This window comes from Eretmochelys imbricata, chromosome 9 (genome assembly GCF_965152235.1).
Source record: "Eretmochelys imbricata isolate rEreImb1 chromosome 9, rEreImb1.hap1, whole genome shotgun sequence".
In the NCBI taxonomy this organism is placed as follows: domain Eukaryota; kingdom Metazoa; phylum Chordata; order Testudines; family Cheloniidae; genus Eretmochelys; species Eretmochelys imbricata.
Genome location: NC_135580.1, coordinates 101,206,566 through 101,229,949, shown reverse-complemented (window position 1 = coordinate 101,229,949; position 23,384 = coordinate 101,206,566). Strand labels below are relative to the sequence as shown.

General features: G+C 45.4%; 1 protein-coding gene across 3 annotated transcripts in view; it reads left to right on the top strand.

Moving 5' to 3' along the window:
• The window catches only part of HTR2C (5-hydroxytryptamine receptor 2C), a 189,010-nt gene that overhangs the window by 116,053 nt on the left and 49,573 nt on the right, over positions 1–23,384 (top strand). The window lies entirely within an intron of this gene.

The following is a 23,384-nucleotide window of genomic DNA, read 5'->3' as shown; positions in this document are numbered from 1 at the left end:
CTGGAGTGACATCTCGGGGTAATGGCTGGGCTGCCTTCCATCCCTTCGCCAGTGTGTGATGGCGTCAGTGTGACCCTCTCAACACTGCATCCTAATCGGGGTCTGTTACCCCATTGTCACTTCTCCCCAGCCGAGGCTCCTCCTAACGTACTGAACTTCTTCCCAAGTGGTGTAAAACATGCACCGACACTGAAGGGGGTGTCCAAACATTTCAAGGTGGGAGCCTCTGTCATTTCATGGTGGAGTACAGCATTGGTGCATGTCTCCATGCATGTCTGTAGTCAGTCCGTGAACATCCCTAGCCAGGCTTCCCTTTGGATCCCGGTTATCAATCTGCTTCCCTTCTGCGTGCCCTGACAGCTGCAGTCAGAACCAGTAACTCCTCTAAAAACACCCTTAAACTTAGGATAAAAATATGCCACCCCCACAGTGAACACTAGACCAACCCTTGAATACTATAGGCAAAGCAAACTGCAGTGGGGTACAGCGTTATTTCAATATGCACCCCAACAGGAAGGATTTGCCAGGAAATTGCTTAGATTGACTCTCCAATGGGTTGCTTGGGGCATTTTTGGTGCTATTCTTTATTTAGCTTTGGCCATATCATTTCCTTCACAAGACAGTCTCACGTTAACGTCAGTACATTTGCTTCCATAAGCTGGGAGCACAGGCCCAGACTGATCTGTTCCTGGGAGGAAGGGTGATCTGTTGGATGGGACACTGGACTAGGCGCTTTGACGCGTGGGTCCAGCTGTGCCCCTGCCTCACTATGTGCCTTTGAGCAAGTTGTTCCAGCTTTCTGTGCCCCGGTTTCCTATCAGTAAAACAAAGGAAATGACACCCTCTCTTTTCAAGTGCTTTGAGATCTACGGGTGAGCAGTGCTGTGTAACAGCTAAGTGTTACTGCTGTACTATTGACTTGACTACTGTAGTGTGGGTGGGGAGGTGAGGAAATTATTCTGCACTATGGTAAAATATTGGCTTCCTGAGGGCTTGTATCGTGTATCACTGATGTTGCTATAAAGTTATGTCGCTCAGGGGTGACTAAACCACCTACGTTACACTGACCTAAGCACCGGCATGGTCCGCTCACCCTCTGACATAGCGCCTCTCGTGGAGGTGGTTTGAGCTGCTGCAGCAGTTCTTATGTAGATTAGCCCTAAGCATAACCACTGGTAGCATCCTGTAGCGGTAAAAGCCACCTATGTCCTTTTCTGTGGGTGACAGGAAGTTTGGCTCTGTTTTTCTGAGGCTTGGTATTGAAACTCAGAATTCCTTGAGTGTTCCAAGGGGTTCGCGTTTACCTCCTTGCACCAAAGAAAGACGTGTGCAGTCATTTCTCAGGGCTCTTTTTTTCTGATTTTCTTTTAAAAATGCCGTTGTACTAATAGTTCTCAGAAACAAACAATGCAGATACGAAGCCTTGCTGGTTACTTAACTTCAGAGTTTGATTAGTGGTTGGTTTACTGGCCTGTAAAGTTAAAAATAGGGATATTTATGTGACTTCTTTACTTGACTGAACCACTGCGTCAGATAGTGTTTTAATTTCTAAATGCACTGACCAAGTGCGCAGGTTTCTAAGGTGTATGTGTCCTGTCAGCCGTGAATTAAATCACTATATCGTTTGTGCATGGATTTTGTGGCTTGACTTTCTAGCTGTTCAAAATCTTATGCATAAAGCCTTTTATTTGCAGTTGTCTGTCTAGCCTCAAGTTGGACTTTTCTGATGGTTGCACAACACCTGTATTTTATTTTCAGTAATTCCTGAGTTTAGTTTTCAGTTGCTATTTACGATTCCTGTAATGCTCAGAATCGCCATGCCAAAAATGGAACTGTCTCTGAAATTACAAGGAGGGTAGGTCTAATTTGACTTCCTGCAAACTTCTCTTGAGGGTGTAAGGAAATAGTACTGGGACATTCCATGTTTCCCATAGCTTGAAACGAGAGAACTTAAACACTGCATGATTGCACTGACCTTGTGTTTGCATAAATTCCCCATGGCTTAACAGAAGGTAAATGTACAGAAGTGAACTTTCTAATGAAATAGCTTCAGCAGTTTTCAAAACACATGTGCAAGCAGAGTCAGGATGAGCTCCACCCTGACATCTGGTGGTGAGTTGTGGCAAGTTGTGGAAAAGAACTTCAGAGGCTGATCTCATTTGCATAGGCACACCCACCCCACCTAGCATGAGCCCATAGCTGCCCAAATGGTCACTTTGGCTGCTGTGGGATCCCCAGTTTCTCTGTTATTGCGGCAGGAAGAATAAATTGTTATTATCCTAATTATGTGAATCAAGGACAGTGGAACTGTACTTGGCCTTTTGTTATGATGGAGGGACTCGCCATCAACTAAGTAGCACTCGCTAGGCAAGGGACATGGGTTCCAAAACTCAGTGAATTGAGAGAGGCTGGGAACAGGTATTAATATCTGGTGGTATGAGCCCCTGGTGAGGGCCTTACATGCTAATTGTACTTCTTCCTCTCTCCACTGTGGAATATCAGAGCTAATTTTGATTCCATTAGGAGTCTAGTTACAGGCTGCTGAGCTGAATTCACTTTGGGCTAATGGTGCACCAGCACTGAGGCTCCCCTACTACAAGCTGAAATCACAAAAGAGCTAAACTTACTAAGAGCTGAAATCACTGAGCATTATGTTAAGTAGTGGGGGAGCCTGAAGATATATGGTGGAGCTGTTTGTGGGATGGCGAGCAGAGCAGAGTGGCTTTTGGAGCAGATCGGTTTGTGGGACGGCTGGTGGAGCAGAGTGGAGCCCCATGGAGAGGTGGGGCAATCAGCTTTGGACCATGTAAGGTGCCCCTTAATCCCTCCCCCCCCCATCTCTACCAAGGTTGGGAAGTAAAACTCTGCAGATAAACTTTTGAACTCTGGTGCTGCACTGACCAGGGACAGAGACTTTTGGGTTGTTGGACTTTTGGGACTTCGGGTGTCTTTGGGTTGCTGGACTCAAGAACCAAAGGGAAAGGTCATGCCCCAATTTGCTTGGGGTGGATTTTTGCTCATGGGTTGTGTTATGAATCCTGTTGGTGGTGTTTTCCCAACATAATGCCACATTGTTTCTCTCTGTTATTAAAAGGCTTTTTGCTACACTCAGACTATGTGCTTGCGAGAGGGGAAGTATTGCCTCTTAGAGGTGCCCAGCGGGGGTGGTATATATTTGTCCCAGGTCACTGGGTGGGCGCTCAAGCTGGTTTTGCATTGTGTTATTGGAATGAAACCCCAAGATACTGAACCCGGCCCTTGTTGCTGCCAACTCTGATGGGCAGAAGGGTTACACATGGAAATAGATTTTTCTGTTAGGCCAAGAGAGCAGTTAGTTGAACTCACTTAAATAGAAAACATCCAGTTCGTGCATGCTGCATTGTAGAGGCTTTTACCTCATTCCCTTTCATTTAGTGCTAGATCTGCCTGGCAGGCGCCCTGTGCTGCCTTGTTCTGCCACAGAGCAGAGTCCCAGCACACCAGCTTTACCCAGGAATTTGTGTACATCTGTGCTCTGGGTGAGCACTGTTAGGGGGCTTATTCCTTCACCCACTCACTTCCCTGGTCCTTCTCGCATGAACAGAGAGCAACAATACCCGAAGTCCAAAGGTGCAAACAATTCAATGTTTATTGGGGTGAACTTCCAGCAAGCATGATTCCAGTTTCCTTCCTTAGTATCCTCCTTCCTAGCTCTGAGACCACAGAGCCTTACACCTGTGTCCTTGTTCCCATTCCTGCCCTTAGCCAAACATGATTCCAATTTCCCCAGCCCCATTCCCTGTTCCCATTTCCCCTTTTAGCAAAACATGATTCCAATTTCCTTACCCCCATTCCCTGTTCCCATTTCCCCCACCCGCATGCCCACCCCCACCCCCACCCCCCTTCTTCCCTGATTATCTGCAGACTATATAGTAAAACTTGAGTTCTGCTTTGCTATACCTTAACCAATCATGTTCTTGAAATTTAACTAACCAATCCGAACATATTGTAACATGATTATGTACCCAATTATATCCCACTTCCTTAATTAGTTTACACCTAGCAAAATTAATTATGCAGCAGACAGGAACAATCACAGAACCAGACAGAGATTATACAGACAAACAATAGCAAAGTGGGAACTATAATGACAAAACAATACAGAAGTGAGGATTTCACATCCCAGCTATTGATAAGTGAGTTCTTGCCAGACAGGATGCTATCAAACTAAGTTTCCTTTTACATTTTCTAGGCACTTCCCTTTCTCTGGAGGCGATAGGATACAATCCTGTCCTGATAGTGCCAAACAGCCCAATAGCACCTTATTTCAGTGTGACTAGTTTGGAATGTGAGGAGGTGACCGGTCGCTTCCCAGCTTATGGCTGCCTCTGCTTCGCTTCCCAGCTTATGGCTGCCTCTGCTGCTTAGCCAAAGGCCTTGACCTAAGAACAGGGCCTCAGACTGTCACAGTAAGAGAAGGACCTTACACCGGCAGACAGTGATTTTGATTCTCTTTTGTACCTCTATAACCTGCCAAGTGATAAGAATACACCTAAATTCTTAGAGCATAGGCCTTTACAGACAGGCCTGAATATCTATATCCTAACAAGCACGTTCAGGTCACATGGCTGGTTCCGGCACATTGGAGGAACCTGCGGATCTTATTGATCGGGGTCCCCTGACAAAATCTTTTTTCCCTCCTTCCCACATCCCACTTGTAATTCAAACTGCACAAATAGGCAGGCTGGGACAGCAGCCGTGGAGGTGGAGGGAAGGCCTGAAGGGAACCCCTGCTAACAGCAGGAGGGTAGGAGGGGATCAGGGGAAAGCAAAGGAAGAGTCTATCTTCACACATACAAAAGTCCCCTTCTGCTTGTGTCACCCTCGCAGGGCAGAGGAAGGAGATAGCTTGCAGAGCTGTGCTGCTCATGGGCGCGGCCATGTGTGAGAAGGCTAGTGTAATTTGGGGGAGACTGTGCAATGAACCTTAGCCCTCAGGTTTCAGCGTAGTGGGAGTGTGAAACAGAAAAGCATGAGGCCCGCACTGACGAATGTCAAATGGGATGTGCAGAAGCATGTGCATTACACCCTGATCCTGACCGGGGCTTGTGGTCACTACCACAGTGCTTCCAATAAATGATCCATTGTCAAGGGTCCAAGGAATGGAAGCGACTTCAAAAGATTGTTTAATGCAAAACCCTGAGCATAATGCAACCATCTGGCCCTACTGACTAAACCTTTTATTGAACCACGTATCCATTCAGGTTTAAAATTTAAAAAGTATTTTCCCTTTTCGCCTGTAGCTTGGGTGTTTAGTCTGAAGTGCCTACAGACAACTTTTTTCTCTCATCAGTAGCATTTTTGGAACCATGGTCTTTGGCACGGTCCCCACCTTTGTTTACCCTGTACCTCAGATATTTCCCCCAGCTAAAAGGAGCTCTCAGGACCAAACCTGCCTAATTTCATCCTCTGAGACCATAGAAATACAGCAGTGAAAAACAGAGATGTGGAATATGTGAATCAGAAGGCAAACAAGGTGCTTGGTGCAGAAGACAGGTGAGCTGGACGGCTCTGGTGTGTGCTGGGTAAAGCTGTGCACGGGATCTTGACACAGCCACCGAGGAGCATGAGATTGTAACTGCAGCCTAGAACTTGGCTTTCCTCAGACGACCTGTTTCCAGTTATGCAGCACACCAGTGGTTAGAATCTGGCTTCGATCTACAAAGATCTTCGATCTTTGCTTGTCTTGCACACAAAGTCGGGGTCCAATCAGGGAGGCAGGATGGAAGTGATGCTCACCCAAGCTCTGCCCACCAAACAAGCCCCACCCACACGTATCACCAAAACGAAATGCTGCTTAGGGTAGGTTGTTCAAACTGTGCCTGTGTGAGCTTGTGGAGCTCCACTGGGTTCCCTACACTTGGCTGCCCTTGTTGGGACTTGAACATTCCTATGGGCTCTGATAGGCTCCTTCTTGGCTCGAGATAAAAACCATAACTGCTGTCATCTCCCTAATGCCACCCACATTGGTACCGAAACGAGCCCTTGTTCACAGTAACTGGTGCCGAGGTTGACCCTCCCCCTGCTCTCTCACATGAGGAGTGAAAGAGTTAATAATATTGTTAATATTTCAATCATTGTGTCTGGGCATCTGAGTTCACCCCTCACTGAGGTGAACAAGGCAGTTTGCACGTCTCAGAGCAACTGCGCCAAGCTCTCTGCAGACTCAGCTAGATGTCTCTGCCTTCGGTATGCTTGATGCACATGTCTGAGGTTTTCTTTGCAACCACAACAATTGGAGACTTACCCTTTGTATTAAAATGAAAGCTGCAGTTCTGGAGAACAAGATAGCAGTTTGCTCCTTCACGGTCCCGGTATGCCAGACTGCACCCACAAGCTCATCCAGCCCCTGGCACAAACCTCAGCCTCACATGCTCCGTGTTTCACAATTTTCACTTTATTATTCCTGAGGTCTTGGAGACAGGGATTAGGTAGGTTTGAGCTGAAGATCAACCTCAACAAAAGGGGTTTTTTTTTAATCTTTTTTTATCCAACAAGATTTTCACCCTAAGACTTTAGTCTCCAGGATCCTGTACACTGCATGGTGTAGAGAGCAAACAGAAAAAAACAAACCCACCCTCTAAAAGCCAGCAATAGAACAATGCGCCCACAGAGATTCTTCTGCCTCCAGCAATCAGGAAGCTGCTTTCATGGAGACCCTCACTTTCCTCGGAATGCCTGGTTGAGACTTTTGTCTCAACTTGTATCCTTACTACAGGAGGAAACTCTCCTCTTTCTGTGTTCAAATGGGGCTTCTGCACCCTGTGAGATGGGGGACCATTGTTTTGTGACAGAATGTAGAACAGCTCCCCTACGGGGCATTACAAAAACAGAGCATGAGCAATTACCGAAAGGCAATAAGATGCCTGATTAGATAAACCCACTGGTGATCTTTTCTCAGGGTACCTCTTGGCAAGTATTTTCCTCTTCAGTCAGGAGCAAGTCATCCCTGGGATCTCTCCAGTGATTTCTGTGGAGTTGTACCAGAATTGCATTTGGCCCTCAATTTGTTTTCTGTAGCTGACAAGTTGCTATCTCAATGGGCGATCATTCAAATTCCATTTATATAACAGCCTTTAATTGTAAAGGCATATGATTCAGAGATGCAGAAAAAAATCTACTTGGCATTAACAAGCCAGATAACACCCATTTTCTTTGCAGCACTTTTGCATCAGATTAATAGATTCGTAGATTCCAAGGCTGGAAGGAAGCCCTGTGATCATCTGGTCTGATCTCCTTCATAGCACAGGCTGGAGAACTTCCCCAAATTAATTCCTAGAGCAGGTCTAGCATGTGCAGCTGCTTGCGAGTGCAGCTTGACTAATTTAGAAAAATGAAGGCTGAAAATTGCATCTCCAGGCTCAGTGAAATGGAACAAACTTCCTTAATTTGAGTTATTATTATTTGCCATGAGCACATTCAAGTCAGGTATATAACCTTTAAATTCAAGGATAGGAGGTGAGCATTTCCTTCCTGAAAAACTTGCCAGCAAACTCCAGCTCTGTAACATTGGCTCTCACTTTGTACTGCTCCATTTCCTTCTGTTCCTTTTTATTATCACGGCACCCCTCTTCTTCTTCCTCTCCTTTTTCTTTTCGGAGTCATTATGAAAGGTGGATGAAAACTTGAGCTCGAAAGCAAACCTTTGCAGACTTGGGAAGGCTGTGGGGGAGGAGATCTGGGCAATTCTGTCTGAAGCATCTGAAACAAACGTTCGGCATTAAAATAACATGAAAAGATTTTCTGAAAACCGCCAAAGACAGGATGTTCATCACTCTGACCTCAGCTCATGCTGTTGGGCTTTGGGATGGGAATACGTATCATTCATACTGTAGGATCTCCCAGTGCGCTCAGTTCCTGAAATATATTTCTGTAAGCAACAAAGGGAGTTAGATAGTTAAAGATGGCCTGGAAACCTTTGCTTTCAATTTGCTGGCACTGATGGATGGAGTCTTACCCTTACCAAACATTCCATAGCTCTGCACTGGAATGGTCAGAGTAGATCTGGCCAAGGGCCCGTCTAGGCCAGTGTGCTCTCTCCCACAGTAGGTACCACCAGCGCCTTTGGGAAAATTGCCATAATGAACAATTATGCTGTAACCTGGAGGTAGGGAGAGTTTCTTCTTAACTCCAGCAGTTAGAGGTTGCCATTTTCATCCCAGCTAGCGTGGCTACAACAGACTTTTGGATTACTTTTATAAATGCTTAATCCTCTTTTTTTTTTAATCCTGCTGAACTCTCGGCCTCAATAATATCTAGTGGTGGCAAGTGCTCCAGGTTAATTATGCACTGGGTAAAATGTATTTCCTGTTCTCAGTTTTAAATGTGTTGTCTTTTAATTTCATTGAGTGCTTCTTCCTGGGTCAATTACAATGTCCTATTGATTTCTTCTAGAACAGGCATTATTTTATATGTCTCTGTCAGATTTCCTCTCATATATCTTTTCTTTAAAGTGCGTAGCCCAAACTTCCCAGGCTTCTGGTTTATTTTTATTTGCCCTTCTCCAGAGCTTTGCCATTTCTGTGGTACCCTTTTTGAAATAGGGTCACCCAAAATGAGCACAACATTCCAAGTGAGGATGTTCACTCAAAGTGGGTAATTCACTAGACCTTTCTTAATGCAACCTAACCACTTGTTTGTCTCTGTGACCTCTGTGCCCATTGAACAGATCTTTACACTGAGCTGGCTGAAGGGGAATTAATTTAAGAGTGATTAAACAATTGTTATTCTGGCCAACCATTTGAAAACCAGCACTTACCACACTGGGCAAAAGGTTTTTTGAAGTCTCCTGCCTTTCCAGTGCATTGCCTTCTCTGAGAGATCCTCCCCACACCTCTGTTCTACCCTACCCGGCTCCTGCTCCTGTCTGGGGTGACGTTTGCTGTTTTAACATAGCAGCAGGAAGCTTGTCTTTTATCTGTCTGTAAAGAGCCATATATAATGGTGGCACCATATACATAAAGAAAATGATGCTTAATAATAATGGATATATATTCCTTTCAGTGACTGCATCAGATGGGACTTTCTGCTGGGAAGTATAAGGAAATCACTGTCATTGAGTGATACAGCATTATTCATGGATGCAATTTCTCCTCTCTACCTCCCTGCTTACTTTGAATGAATTATCACACAATGCTAATCTTCATGGGGCTTATTTGGTGCATAGGTTTTGTGCTGGCCCCTTGCAAAGGGGTGAATTTCTCCCACTTGTGAAGCTAATGAAACAGTTGCACGTGTTTCTAAAAAGGCTTGGAGAAAGTTTGCCTGCAGTGTATAGGATCCAAGATGGGCCATGCAGCCCTGTTCTTGGGTTGTCAGCCAGGTTTTGGTTTTGCAAAATGAAAACAAGTGTAGTTGGGATGCAGTCTCTATTGTCTCTGGCTCTTCCATCCGTCAAAACTTTATTCCCATTTCCTTTAAAATGGCCTGCCACAGCGCTCTCCTTTGCCAGGAGAGACCACCTGCCAGGCAGCAGCACTGAATGCTCCCATTTACTATGCCAAGACCAAGGCTCTATCAGGTGATCATGTTCTGCTATGGCATCAAAATATATTTGTCCCAATGGAACAGTGTCAACAGCTGCTCCTTCACCCCAGGGGCTACAAATGTCACCAGAATAGTTTTAAGGTCATCTTCCTATAGGTAAGTGCACTGCTTCCTTTACCAGTAGCAAGTAGGTAGGATCCCCTGGGGGACTAACATGAAGGGGAAAGGAGTCCAGGAGAGCTGGCTGTATTTCAAGGAATCCCTGTTGAGGTTACAGGGACAAACCATCCCGATGTGTTGAAAGAATAGTAAATATGGCAGGCGACCAGCTTGGCTTAACGGTGAAATCCTAGCGAATCTTAAACATAAAAAAGAAGCTTACAAGAAGTGGAAGGTTGGACATATGACCAGGGAAGAGTATAAAAATATTGCTCGGGCATGTAGGAATGAAATCAGGAAGGCCAAATCGCACCTGGAGCTGCAGCTAGCGAGAGATGTCAAGAGTAACAAGAAGGGTTTCTTCAGGTATGTTGGCAACAAGAAGAAAGCCAAGGAAAGTGTGGGCCCCTTAATGAATGAGGGAGGCAACCTAGTGACAGAGGATATGGAAAAAGCTAATGTACTCAATGCTTTTTTTGCCTCTGTCTTCACGAACAAGGTCAGCTCCCAGACTGTTGCGCTGGGCATCACAACATGGGGAATAGATGGCCAGCCCTCTGTGGAGATAGAGGTGGTTAGGGACTATTTAGAAAAGCTGGACGTGCACAAGTCCATGGGGCCGGACGAGTTGCATCCGAGAGTGCTAAAGGAATTGGCGGCTGTGATTGCAGAGCCATTGGCCATTATCTTTGAAAACTCATGTCGAACGGGGGAAGTCCCGGATGACTGGAAAAAGGCTAATGTAGTGCCAATCTTTAAAAAAGGGAAGAAGGAGGATCCTGGGAACTACAGGCCAGTCAGCCTCACCTCAGTCCCTGGAAAAATCATGGAGCAGGTCCTCAAAGAATCAATCCTGAAGTACTTACATAAGAGGAAAGTGATCAGGAACAGTCAGCATGGATTCACCAAGGGAAGGTCATGCCTGACTAATCTAATCACCTTCTATGATGAGATTACTGGTTCAGTGGATGAAGGGAAAGCAGTGGATGTATTGTTTCTTGACTTTAGCAAAGCTTTTGACATGGTCTCCCACAGTATTCTTGTCAGCAAGTTAAAGAAGTATGGGCTGGATGAATGCACTATAAGGTGGGTAGAAAGTTGGCTAAATTGTCGGCCTCAATGGGTAGTGATCAATGGCTCCATGTCTAGTTGGCAGCCGGTGTCAAGTGGAGTGCCCCAGGGGTCGGTCCTGGGGCCGGTTTTGTTCAATATCTTCCTAAATGATCTGGAGGATGGTGTGGATTGCACTCTCAGCAAATTTGCAGATGATACTAAACTGGGAGGAGTGGTAGATACGCTGGAGGGCAGGGATAGGATACAGAGGGACCTAGACAAATTGGAGGATTGGGCCAAAAGAAATCTGATGAGGTTCAATAAGGATAAGTGCAGGGTCCTGCACTTAGGACGGAAGAACCCAATGCACAGCTACAGACTAGGAACCGAATGGCTAGGCAGCAGTTCTGCGGAAAACGACCCAGGGGTGACAGTGGACGAGAAGCTGGATATGAGTCAGCAGTGTGTCCTTGTTGCCAAGAAGGCCAATGGCATTTTGGGATGTATAAGTAGGGGCATAGCGAGCAGATCGAGGGACGTGATCGTCCCCCTCTATTCAACATTGTTGAGGCCTCATCTGGAGTACTGTGTCCAGTTTTGGGCCCCACACTACAAGAAGGATGTGGATAAATTGAAGAGAGTCCAGCGAAGGGCAACAAAAATGATTAGGGGTCTGGAACACATGACTTATGAGGAGAGGCTGAGGGAACTGGGATTGTTTAGTCTGTGGAAGAGAAGAATGAGGGGGGATTTGATAGCTGCTTTCAACTACCTGAGAGGTGGTTCCAGAGAGGATGGTTCTAGACTATTCTCAGTGGTGGAAGAGGACAGGACAAGGAGTAATGGTCTCAAGTTGCAGTGGGGGAGGTTTAGGTTGGATATTAGGAAAAACTTTTTCACTAGGAGGGTGGTGAAACACTGGAATGCGTTACCTAGGGAGGTGGTAGAATCTCCTTCCTTAGAAGTTTTTAAGGTCAGGCTTGACAAAGCCCTGGCTGGGATGATTTAATTGGGGATTGGTCCTGCTTTGAGCAGGGGTTTGGACTAGATGACCTCCTGAGGTCCCTTCCAACCCTGATATTCTATGATTCTGTGATTCTAAGTCTTATCCTTCCCATGGGAGAGACCCTCTTACAAACTCTACAGGGCATAACCCAGCATCCTCCTGTTATCTAGCTTAGCTCCTCACCCAGCATGGGGAGGAACCTGACCTCCTAAAAGGTTTCACCCATTCTTGCTTGTCTTGACAAACCATAATTACTAGTTAACCATTTCCGTGCATGGCTTTTGACCAACATGTGCTCAGTGTCTCTTCTCAGACCTTCATACCTTCTCTAGCCCTCAAGGGAGGTGCCCTTGGGTTTGACTGTCCATTTTGTAGAAGCAAAAGACAAACAAGAAAATAAGCCTGCTTGGTAGGATTGGATACAGGAGTGCCAAGTCCAGCGGCAACAATGACTCGTTGTAACCACAGTGTGTCCTAAGCATCACATACGGTGCCGCTGACTCCTACCGTTAGCTCTTATGTGCAATGATAGGTACGCTGTCGGTGGCAGAGCTGGCCAGGCATCCTGTGGAGTGCACGGGTGTGCCCCTACTGAGTAGCCACATATTCTGTGCCTAGTGTATGCACTATTTAAATACGTTCAACAATGCATCTTCTGCAGCTGCCTTTGACAGACTAGTCCTCATGGCCACGTGGCGGGTTATCTTGCATTCACCACACCATTAACAAGTGGCATTGCTCCCTCTGAACCAGGTTCCCACAGTTCTGTTGGTCGGTCTTGCCCCCATTTTCTGAAGTGCTGTACGAGGGGTCTTGTTTGGCTGTTGCATGTTAGACCTCTGCATTCAGCATCTTCCAAGCCATTGTTTAACTTCGGCACCCCGAAGCTTGCATTGACATTCCAGGCGGCTGAGGAGTGGGCGGTGCTCACTTCCCGTAGTGTCTCCTGTCGTCTGTCCCTTCACCAGCTCATTCTCATGCTCCTTCCCACTAACCGCTTGATTCAAGACTTTGGGAAGATTCTGATGGTTCTGACTCAGACCAACAGGCTTCTTTGGCCTCCTGATTCCAGTGGGTGGAGCTAAAGCCCAAGGTGAGGAGTTACTTTCCACACTGGTGAAGAGAGGGACTGTGGAAAAGATCACGAGCCGTAAGTATTCATTCCCATGCCTGATTGACTCTTTCTGATAGATGTGATCCAAAGCCACCTGGATCACAACGTGCCTCTTATTTCCCTCCAGGGGGGAGCGAGTAACCAGTGTATCTCCCAAAGTATCAATTGAAGTGATGCACAAAAATTAAAGAAAGGGAATGAAGCATGGTAGCTTTTAAAAACCAAAGCTTACCAGCCGTTCCCTGTGAGAGAACATGCAGGCAAACGTTATGGTATAAACCAGCTTTTCTAAGGAAGCTGGGAAATGAGGTCAGATCTGGCTTACAGTGGAAAGCTAAGTGTATACATTGTCACCACGGCATCACCACCTTACATACGTACATGTGAGATGGAGAAAAGACCTCGCCGCTTCCTGTGATGAAAGCACAGACTTCCTGGTGTCTTGGATTTTGGGAAATCTCCTTGAGTGACCATTAGTAGCAGGAATATGTTGTCATCTTTCTTGTTTTCAGGGTGCTAGAGGGCAAGAAATGGATAAACATACAAACACTTTGGTAGGTTTTATGTTCTACATGGCAGAAGGTAGCATACAGCCTGGTACTAGGGAGCAGGGAAATATACTAACTGTGGTTCTAATAATACACCACGTTCAATTCTTGTGCAGGGCTTCTACCGGTGGTAACTTGGAGTCATGCCCATGGACTGAAGGGTAGTTCTGCCTTAGGAGCATAATGCTGCTTTAAGACATGATTGCCACGCCTCATAGTGTAATGTGTACGTCTCTGAAGTGTGTATTTTCTACTTGTGCAGAGTTCACAGGGGGCATCTGTTGCAAATACAGCCATGTGTTCATTCAGAGCTGATAACAGAGCTGTTCTAAATCCGTAAAATGATTTTTGATGTAGGTAATCGGGAAGGGACCCCAAACAACACCTGAAATAAGATATTCAGTAGATGAGAAATTAAGTTACTTATGGATTTCCAGATCAACTCTCTCAGAGCCTGTGATACATTTTAGTTTGCAGAGTAGGTCCATTTCCTCATTTTTCATCTAATGAAGTAAAGCACATTTCACTTCAAGCATATCTGGGAAATTAAATAGACACTCTCCAAAGGCTTTTGCATAGATTTTATTTCTAAAAAGTATAAAGTTATCAGTATCAAAAACGGATTACAAAGGAAGTGGTGGCAGGATGCATCAAGCCTGACCTTTTGCCAATTAGTCAGTGCTCTGACATATTTATCAATTAGCCCTTGTTGAATGTCTTGGACTAGTCAACAAGTTTTCTTTGACAGCCTAGAATGTCTGCTGTGGCACGTAATTCCTAAAGGACTAAATAAATTAGTTTGCTAATTAATAAATATGTAGAGGGGGAAAAGTAGATGAGAAATTAACACTTTGTTTAGTCTTGATGGACAAATTTGTGATCTTGTAGCTAACAGATATCAAACTAAACTGTGAGGGCATCCGCTGTTCTGTGTGCATTGTGGCTTTTGATAATTGATGGAGATCCTCACTGCCTAGCATTAGCTTGGGAAAAATATAACATTGCTAGGTGACTATTGTGTCTGGTAATTACAAGAAAGAAAGAGGTGTTGTGTATCTGAATTCATTCTTGTCACTAAGATTAACCCAACTATCACAGGAATTATTCCGAGTATAAATAACTGGGAAAGTTGTCACAAATGCCGAGAGAAAGGAAAGATACCTTTGGCTCTGATAAATCCAAACCAACAGGGGACCAACTGTTACTAATACAACTGTTGTGTATTAGAGGCAGTGTGTGTTAGCACCAACTGCTGGAGCAACCAGATGATGATGAGCTGTAATTATTACCATTATTTATATGGTGACACAGATGCTGCTGGCACTTGTGGCAGATTTATCTGTGTGTTCCCTCTGCAGAAAGAAGAAATTAGAAACACCTCTTGGATCAAGCAACCCATTCAGCCATGGAGTTTTGCCTGACCGTGTCTCTCTCATTCCATTGTGGCATTGGCTACTCGGGATGGAAACCCTGCTCGTAGACTGGGTCAGGCAAGACTAGCATTGGCTACTGTTGAATGAGTTGCTTGGCATTAGAAAGCTAATGTAATTCCTGAGAAGGCAGGTGCAGCCCCATAATCTCCTTTTCACCCCCGGGAAACAGCCCCAAGAGGCAAGTGATGGGACACATTAAATAAAGAGGCAATAGGTTACAGCTGGAATACCTTGCCTAGATGTCTCCACATTTTGCATATGCAAATATCTTCCAGCTGTGCTAACATGGACCACAGACCTTGAGGACGCTTGACATTTTCTGAAACGGCAGCACAGAACAACATGCTGCCTAAGCAGCAGGAGCTATACACTATGTGAATTCACTGGTGATTTACAGCAATTACGCTATCCATTATATGTAGTATTAACTGTGGTCAGCCAGCCTTGAACGTGTGGGTCAGAATTGTGTGTGTGAAGGGTGTAGGGAAAAGTAACAGTGTGAAACACTTAGGCGTGTACATACAATTAAATGCAAAGGAATAAGCCAAAGATTTCAGCCAGGAGTGTCAAGTGCAGGTCAAAGAGAATGACTCTCAAACCAATTAACAGTGAAATTGCTGCCTGCAAGCCAGCAAGCTATGCTCAGTCCAACTGGCAGACGTTTGGTCTATGGAAGTTTACAGACATCAAAACCTGGATGTCAAAGAGACAATTGTACAGCAAGGAGAGCAGTATTGTGGGGTCGCTGCAGGGGAAGCTGAGTATCATGGCTCTGGAGGCCAGGCTGCAAAATGAGCATCAGGTAGTGAGAACAAGTAAAAATAGAGTCGGGAGTAAATAGCATTAGGGCTGGATCCTTAGGAACACTGCAGGCACCGCTGGGTGCGGTGGAAGTATGATGAATTTTGATATGAATATTTATCTCATAGAATGTAGCACCTGGTGTTTTCATCGTGCTGCATAGTCATTTACTAATTACTCCTCACAAGGGCCCAGCGAGGTATTAAATATTAATATGGTTAGCATCGCCAGAGCGGTAAAATCTCATCCCGCGAAGGTGATGCCCTTACAAGGCAGTGACATGATGAAAGAGGTAGAAGACATACATTCAGAACTACCTGATACAGTCATAAACATCTGCCAGTTTGATTTGGGGAACAGTTTCCATTGTTGTCAGTGAACACGGCCTTTGATCAGTGAAATCATTGCAGAAATCCTTAAAAATGGGTAGTTTCACAGGAGACGTGGATTTTTGTAGCGAAGAGACAATTTTATACCTGCAGAAAATATGGTTAACTTTTTTTCTGTGTGAAAACATCAAGATTAGAATGAAAAATATTTACTGTTTTGAGTGAACATGCAAAAAATGGGTATAGGTAGTTCTGAGGCTATTTCAGACAGCCCTAGTAAAGACTAAATTTGCACGGTCTAAGCACGGTAAGATGGTACAAAACAGAAGAGTGAACATGGGCACTGAGCACCAAAAGCTGAAAAAGAAGGTGATATGAATCAAGGTGACTATTCGACTCCCCAAGGCTCAAACGCCACCTCAGTTGATACACTCTCTCACCCCAATATTTGCTTTAACAGCTTCCAGTGTGAGCTAAATAAACAACCGTGGTGAGCAACACAAGGGAAAAGGCATGATACATCCAGGGCACAGGCTGGGAAGAGACCAGTGGTGAGAAGAATGGAAAATAGCAGCGGTCCGTCCACTCCTGCTGTAGAAAACAGGAGCATGTAATAAATAGGAGTAGTCAGACAAGCAAGCCTCATTCAGCTTCCGTGAGTCACCGCCAAGCCCCAAAACCACACATGCGTAAGTGGGGCAAATTAAGGTGCGTTTACAAGGCAACAAATGTGACGCTGTACCAGTCCCAGCTCCCCACCAGTACTCAGAGCCAAACTCTGCTCCCAGCTCCCACACTGAGCTCCCCGTGAAGTAAACGATCCGAGAGAAGAATTTGGCTCTGCATTTAGAAAGAAGGGGTGCTGTGGAGACAGCTTTGGAAGCTGCAGTACAGGCCCTGGATTCCTACAGGAGATGCCCCCCATTTGCTTCTCCTTTCTAGAAATGATTGCACAGGAACCGGGGGAGAAGATGGTTCTCTTACACTGTTGAATAAAACAGCAATGTTAAGTGGGCTGAATAATTAATGCCTTGGAGGAAGAGCCAAGAAAAGTCAGAGAGGAAAAGTCTCCGAAGTCCCACGTACTGCAGTGTCTGGAGCATCTGACAAATACAGCAAACCAAAGTCTTAGCAATCAGGAGACTGAGGAAAATTAATCTATTGCCGGACCAGACGAGGGCCATGTAGTCATCCTGTATCCTGCCTCTGACAGTGTCCAGAACAAGCTGTTAGAATCCCCTGTACTGAACAGGAAATAATGGAATAACCTACCTGGAAGGGTGCTTCTTCTGAAACCCCATCAGTTAGTGCCATGAAGATCTATATCCCTTGGATTATCTGTCTGCCTGTCTCAGGGTTTTCTATAGCTCCCATCACCACCACATCCAGTTGCTTATAAAAGACCAATCCTATTATGAAATCCAGCTAAATTCTTAGCCTTAATTATATCTTGTAGCAGTGGGTTCCACAGGTAAGTATGTGTTTCTTTCTTTGTATCAGTTTTAAGTTTAGTTTAGTTCAGTTTTAGTACTGCAATTTCATTGGATGTCCCTTTATCCTTGTGCAATAAAAAAGGATGAATAGAAGTGCCTGGTTTACCTTCTTTGTACCATTCATGACATTATATGATTTATGATGATCCCTCTTTATCATCTCCTCTTTAAACTAAAAAGTCCTCATCTTTTCAGTCTTTCCTATGTGGAAGTTGGTCAAGGTTTCTAATAATTTTTCTCATCCATCTCTACACCCTCTCTGCTTCTGCTATATCATTTTTGGGGTTGATTGACCAGAACTGAACACAGTTTTGCTGTTTGTTGTACCATCCATTTATACAATGGAATTGTAATATTTTCTGTATTTTTTGGCCATCTTGTTCTATGCATCTGGACAGTTTTTTAACCACTGCTACACCCTGAACAGTCTACAGTGATACCATTTTCCTGAGCGGTTGCAGTTAGTTTAGAACCAACAATGCGCAGGAATAGTTCAGATTATCCCTTGCAACACGCATTAGTTAGCATTTATCACCGGTGAAGTTTATCTGTGGCTATTCTGCCCATTCACCTAGCTTTGTTTGAGCCCTCTGGAATTCCTCAGTCTTCTCTAGTGTTGAGTATCCTAAATAATTCTGGCTAATCGGAAAATTTGCCACTTCACTGTTCACTCTTTTTTTTCCAGATTATTAAAACATATGCTGAGCAACCCCCATCCTAATTCAGAATGTTATTACATCTGTGCCATGCTGGAATTGTCTATTGGTTCCTATGCCTTGCATGCCAAATGGGGTTAACCTGGGAAATATTTGTTGGTTCTGATGATTTGGCAGCTTGCTAGTGCTGTTAGGTAATATGAACGCTTTCCGACCTGGGGCCCAGGCTTTAAAGCATGTTCAAGGTCACAGCAAATAGTAAGTAGCCACGTGGACATTTATCCCTCTCCTATTAAGCACTGGGTGGGAAGGGCAGGTTTTAAAATCTATTTAGGTGCCTAAAGATGCACATAGGTGCTGAGTGGGATTTTCAGAAGAGCCTAGTTGTCTAACTCCCATTAACATCAACAGGAGTCACATAGTGTGAGGACATAAAAAGAGTGATGTCTTAAGGAGCAATTAGGCAGCTCCATCACTGGGAAGTCCATGTTTATTAAGTCCCTCTTGCAATGCAGCATAGTCCTCTCCGGTAACTGGAGAGAACCAGGAACTCTATAACCACTCCACAGCTCCCTTTCTTTATAATAAACAATTAAAACCTGTATTATAAACCAGTTGTGTGTGTGTGTGTGTTCAATGCAAAATAAAATTCCTTAAATCTATTGATTACTATGTTCCCTGATCAGTTCCATTTCAATAGTCCTGCACTGTATTCTAAAGAGCAAGTCTTTGAGGGGCTCTGATCAGTCTTCCAGACTCAAACTGTGGTCTCCAGAGGTCTGGGTTCAGATTCTACAGTTAACACCATGCGATGTGAGGATATAAACATAAAGGGCCATGCCTTACGCAACAACTAGAGAGCTCCCTGACCATCAAGTCCCTTCTGTTTTTTAAGTTACCCCCAAATCCTGGTCCTCTGTGATAACCAGGAAGTCTGTAACTACTCCACAGGGACCTACCCTGCATAGGCATTTTTGAAAATCCCAGTAGGCATCTGCAATCTATCTGCATCTGTAGGTTCCTAAATGGTCCAGGAAAACTGGTAGCCAAGGACCAGGACTGAAGGGACTGAAATATATATGGTTGATTAGGACTCGGGAGTATAAAAGTAGCTGGGGGAAGAGTTATGCTGTGTTTGCTTCCCACCATGGCTAAAGCCAATCACGTTTCATTAGTACCAAACACTTCCGAAAATATAAAGATTATGAAATACAAGCCTTTAGCTTCTAAGTGTGATACAGGAAGGTGGCGTAATGCTGGCCACATTGATTTATCTGATATTTCATGTATGTCTGTATCAGTGAGGTTATCAGCTCCATATTTTTGCCTGCTTTCTGTTGATTTTTAATCATTTTGTTTAGTTCCTAATACTGGATTCTCACAGTGCAGACCGGCCTCGTGGCTAGTGCAGAATGGGTAGCTATGCACTTTGAAATAAAGATCTTAGCCTCACCACAGTGATTCATGTTTGTGCTCTCACTGCTTGTATAAACATGCATGGGAGAGTGGAAGAGTAATTTAACTTGTTCCATTCTTGTGCGCCTTTGCTCTCCTGTCACTTGGACATGGGTTTTTATTGTTGTACGGTCTGAAAATACTCTTAGGCTTTTGCATGTGCCTGTTGCTAGAGATGGGAAATCAAATATAATATTTGCTGAATAGCACCAATACAGGCAGTGGCCTTGGCTCAACTTGTCTGAGTGAATGATCCATTTGTTCACCCGGGCCAGCAGCAGCCCCCGTTCCTTCTCAGCAGATTGGTTGTACCACTTTGCTTCCAACTCCCCTAATCAGCCCTAGTACTGGGCGACAAGGCTGAGGCCGCTGCTGCTGGACTGGTCCTGTGGCCCTGGGCAGAGCAATGGCCCAGCATGTACTGTGTTAATGCACAGTAGTGCCAACTGCAGTTTGTTACACAACCCTACTGCAGAGGGTGTAAGGTGTTAACTAACGAGTAATTTAGAAAACAAGATATAAGCAGAAGACAACTGAGTTGAAGGTAAGCTTTCCACCTGAACTCTGCATTCCCTGACTTCTGAGTGCTTGGTTTTTCAACCTTAGCGTCATACATGGAGTAGGTACCCGGACGTCTGACTGAAGCTTTACATGGACAGTGGTGCTTTCTGCTTCTTCACTCCACCCTACCCGAAGCAGCCCACAGCCCCAGAGGAAAGGGTGATTCAGCTTCTAGGCCCCGGCTGTTTATGGTGTCTCTGAAAAGACTGCCGGTGCTTGAGGTGCTCTTGTGACATGGACAAGTAGACTGAGTCTAGAATGAAACCACCAGCACATTTCACATGACACGGGCTATGAAGAAGCCCCCACTGCCACCAGGAGCCTGTTTTGAACCAGCACTCTAGAGGCATAATGCACCAATCCACTACCCCAACTCCCTCCACATTTAGTGCTCAGGGGTTGCTGCTGTCTGTAAGAGTTTTGTCTAGTTATACACCAGTAAGGTGTGTTTGCCGTTTTTGCTCAAGTTACCAGGAAGGCTGTTCTGGTTTCTGTAGAATTGTTAGATATTCTCCTGTCACGTCTCACACCTTATTTCCTGTGTTCTGTTCCCCTCACGCTGTACACACACCAAAATCTAAAGAGAATCAAGAATATTACAGGACACCTGGCAAAGGATACATTTGATTGCATTAAATTTACTCCCCATAACCATGGCTGCCGACAAACCATGTAAAGTGTCTAACCTGGCTGGGATCTCCAGGGTACATATAGCTTCGGAGCCTCCTGTGTTTGCTACCTTGGGTGGAATGTCGTATCGGCAGAAGTCGCCATCCTGATTGCTTCTGTCCTCTGGATACCTACCCGGTCCTTCGGCACTAGTGATTTTCACGTACTGCTCTTTCTTCAATAGGCTGGGCATGGGGTTTTCCTAATCAGTTTGAGGCTGCGAGAGAGGAAGGGTGAGGTGAGAGCAGCGCACAGGAAGGGGGTGGAAATCTCCAGGCTTCTTGGTGAAGGGCTGCTGGCGGGTTGTCTATAACAGAATGCAAGATATAAGCAACATCATCAGCATGAGCTTGAGATTCTGGCCTAGGAGGAAAAGGTAGCATTAGGTATGCTAACCGAGGCGTCCGTTCTCTCCATGTCTCCTCGAGTTGCACCTTCTGAAAGAATCCAAGGGATGGAAAGCCATTTCGGTTAGGGCTTAGAGAGCTCTGTCCTGGAGAGGCAGGTCTGGCAGGACGAGGAACTGTGTGCTGCTGGCTGATTAGCAGCGCTCCCGGGCCTTGTCTAGGGTCTGCCTCTGGGATTGCTTACTGAATGGATGAGCATGGTGGACCTGGAGCCTGATCTGCCTACGTTTAAGGAGTGACCCTAGGTTGGTGTCTCAGCCCCAGGCTGACAGGAGCGGGGAGCACAACAGAGCACAGTACCCCTGTGGGAGAGCATCTCTCACGAGCAGCACCATCCACCCAAGGCTGGGAACTGTGTCTCTGTGAGCAGATACCATTATCAAAGCACCAGAGGTTAGCCTTGTCACCCTTGCTTTGCCCAGGTGAGGCCCTGGCTCTGGTGCCTCATGTGCTTTCTCACTACCCGAGCCATTTGCTCTGTATGTGGCTGCAGCTGCTAGGGACGGTTTTATACAGATTGTCACTCTTTATAAGCATGCTGCCTGCAAAAATGCAGATTGCCCTGGAGCCTTGGATCTCTTGGTAAATGTCTCCAGATTTATCTTCCAAGGCCCACTGTAAATCTTCTGCACAGAAGCCCTTCTCTTGCTCCACAGAACAAGACCCATTTGTCCTTTAGCAGAACTTACTGGGAGCAGAGAAAAGCAACAGCCAGTTTGTGGGTCTGCGGCGTGAAGCAGCTTTGTCAATGCAGGAGGGGTAGGACAGTCATTGCAGCCCCCAGGGAATGTTTCAAGCTGTCAAAACAAGGCCTTTGAGTGGCTTGCTGGGAGTTGGCTAGCTGTGTGGAGCCCAAAGCATAGGTATGAGTTGTATCATGTAGGGATTCAGACTGTCCATACTCCATAGAAAAGGTGGGAGAATAGCTCTCTTACTCTGCAAAGTTTTCATAGACGCTTCATCCATCCTTGTGACAAATCAGACATGCAGTGGAACATAGACTGTGTCTGTGTTAACGGGTCCAGCTGGTTTTTGTTGGCAGTGTGGCTTGAATCGCTGGTTTGATCGGTGCAGGCAGGACTCGCTCCCGTTAGGCCCCATTCCAGAATAGGTTCTTTGCTGTGTGTAATAAGCTGAGTACAATGTCACAGCAAGTAAGATGGAACATAAACACAACGACATAAACAACCCCAATTACTATGGGATCTTACTAATACGTTGTATTAGTAAATGTGACCTAAATTGCCAGCTGTTGCATAAGGCAAGATGCATTAACTGGACATAAACAACTGACTGTAATCAATGTGCAGCTCTCTCTTCTGGACTTCTGGTAAGGGTTCGTTAATTTTAATTGAAGGAATCAAGGTTATACTGCATGAGGAGCACCTTTCTCTGCCCTTTATTTTGAGAATGATCATTGTCATTTTCCTTTGGTACGTGTGCTGGAAGTTAGTACATTAGTCAGTCAAACTAGATGTTGTCTTGAGGTCAGAAGGGTCCATTATGATCGTCTAGTCTGACCTCCTGCACAACGCAGGCCACAGAATTTCACCCACCCACTCCTGTAACAAACCCCTAACCTATGTCTGAGCTATTGAAGTCCTCAACTCATGGTTTAAAGACTTCAAAGTGCAGAGAATCCTCCAGCAAGTGACCCGTGCCCCATGCTACAGAGGAAGGCCAAAAAACCTCCAGGGCCTCTTCCAATCTGCCCTGGAGGAAAATTCCTTCCTGACCCCAAATATGGCGATCAGCTGAACCCTGAGCTTGTGGGCAAGACTCACCAGCCAGACGCCCAGGAAAGAATTCTCTGTAGTAACTCAGATCCCACCCCATTAGTTGTTTGTATCACAGGAGCTGCAGATCCCTGGTCATGGTCCAGGGCCCCACTGTGCTTGAACCTAGGGCTCCCACAGCCCAGCACCCTGACCGCAAGGCTACATAGAATATGTGTCTCAGTTCTTCTTCCCTATCCGCTCTCTTCCCTACTCCCTCTATTTCCCCTTCTCCCCCTCCAACAAACGCCTCACTGACAATGCTGTATCTCTGCAAAACATTTCAAATATTTCACCTGAGTTTCATTTCCGTACAAGTATTCCAGCTGGCTCTTCCTCCATCATGGTACATTGTGCTGGGTGCTGTTATCAGAGGTGCCTTGTGTTGTAGACAGGCTCT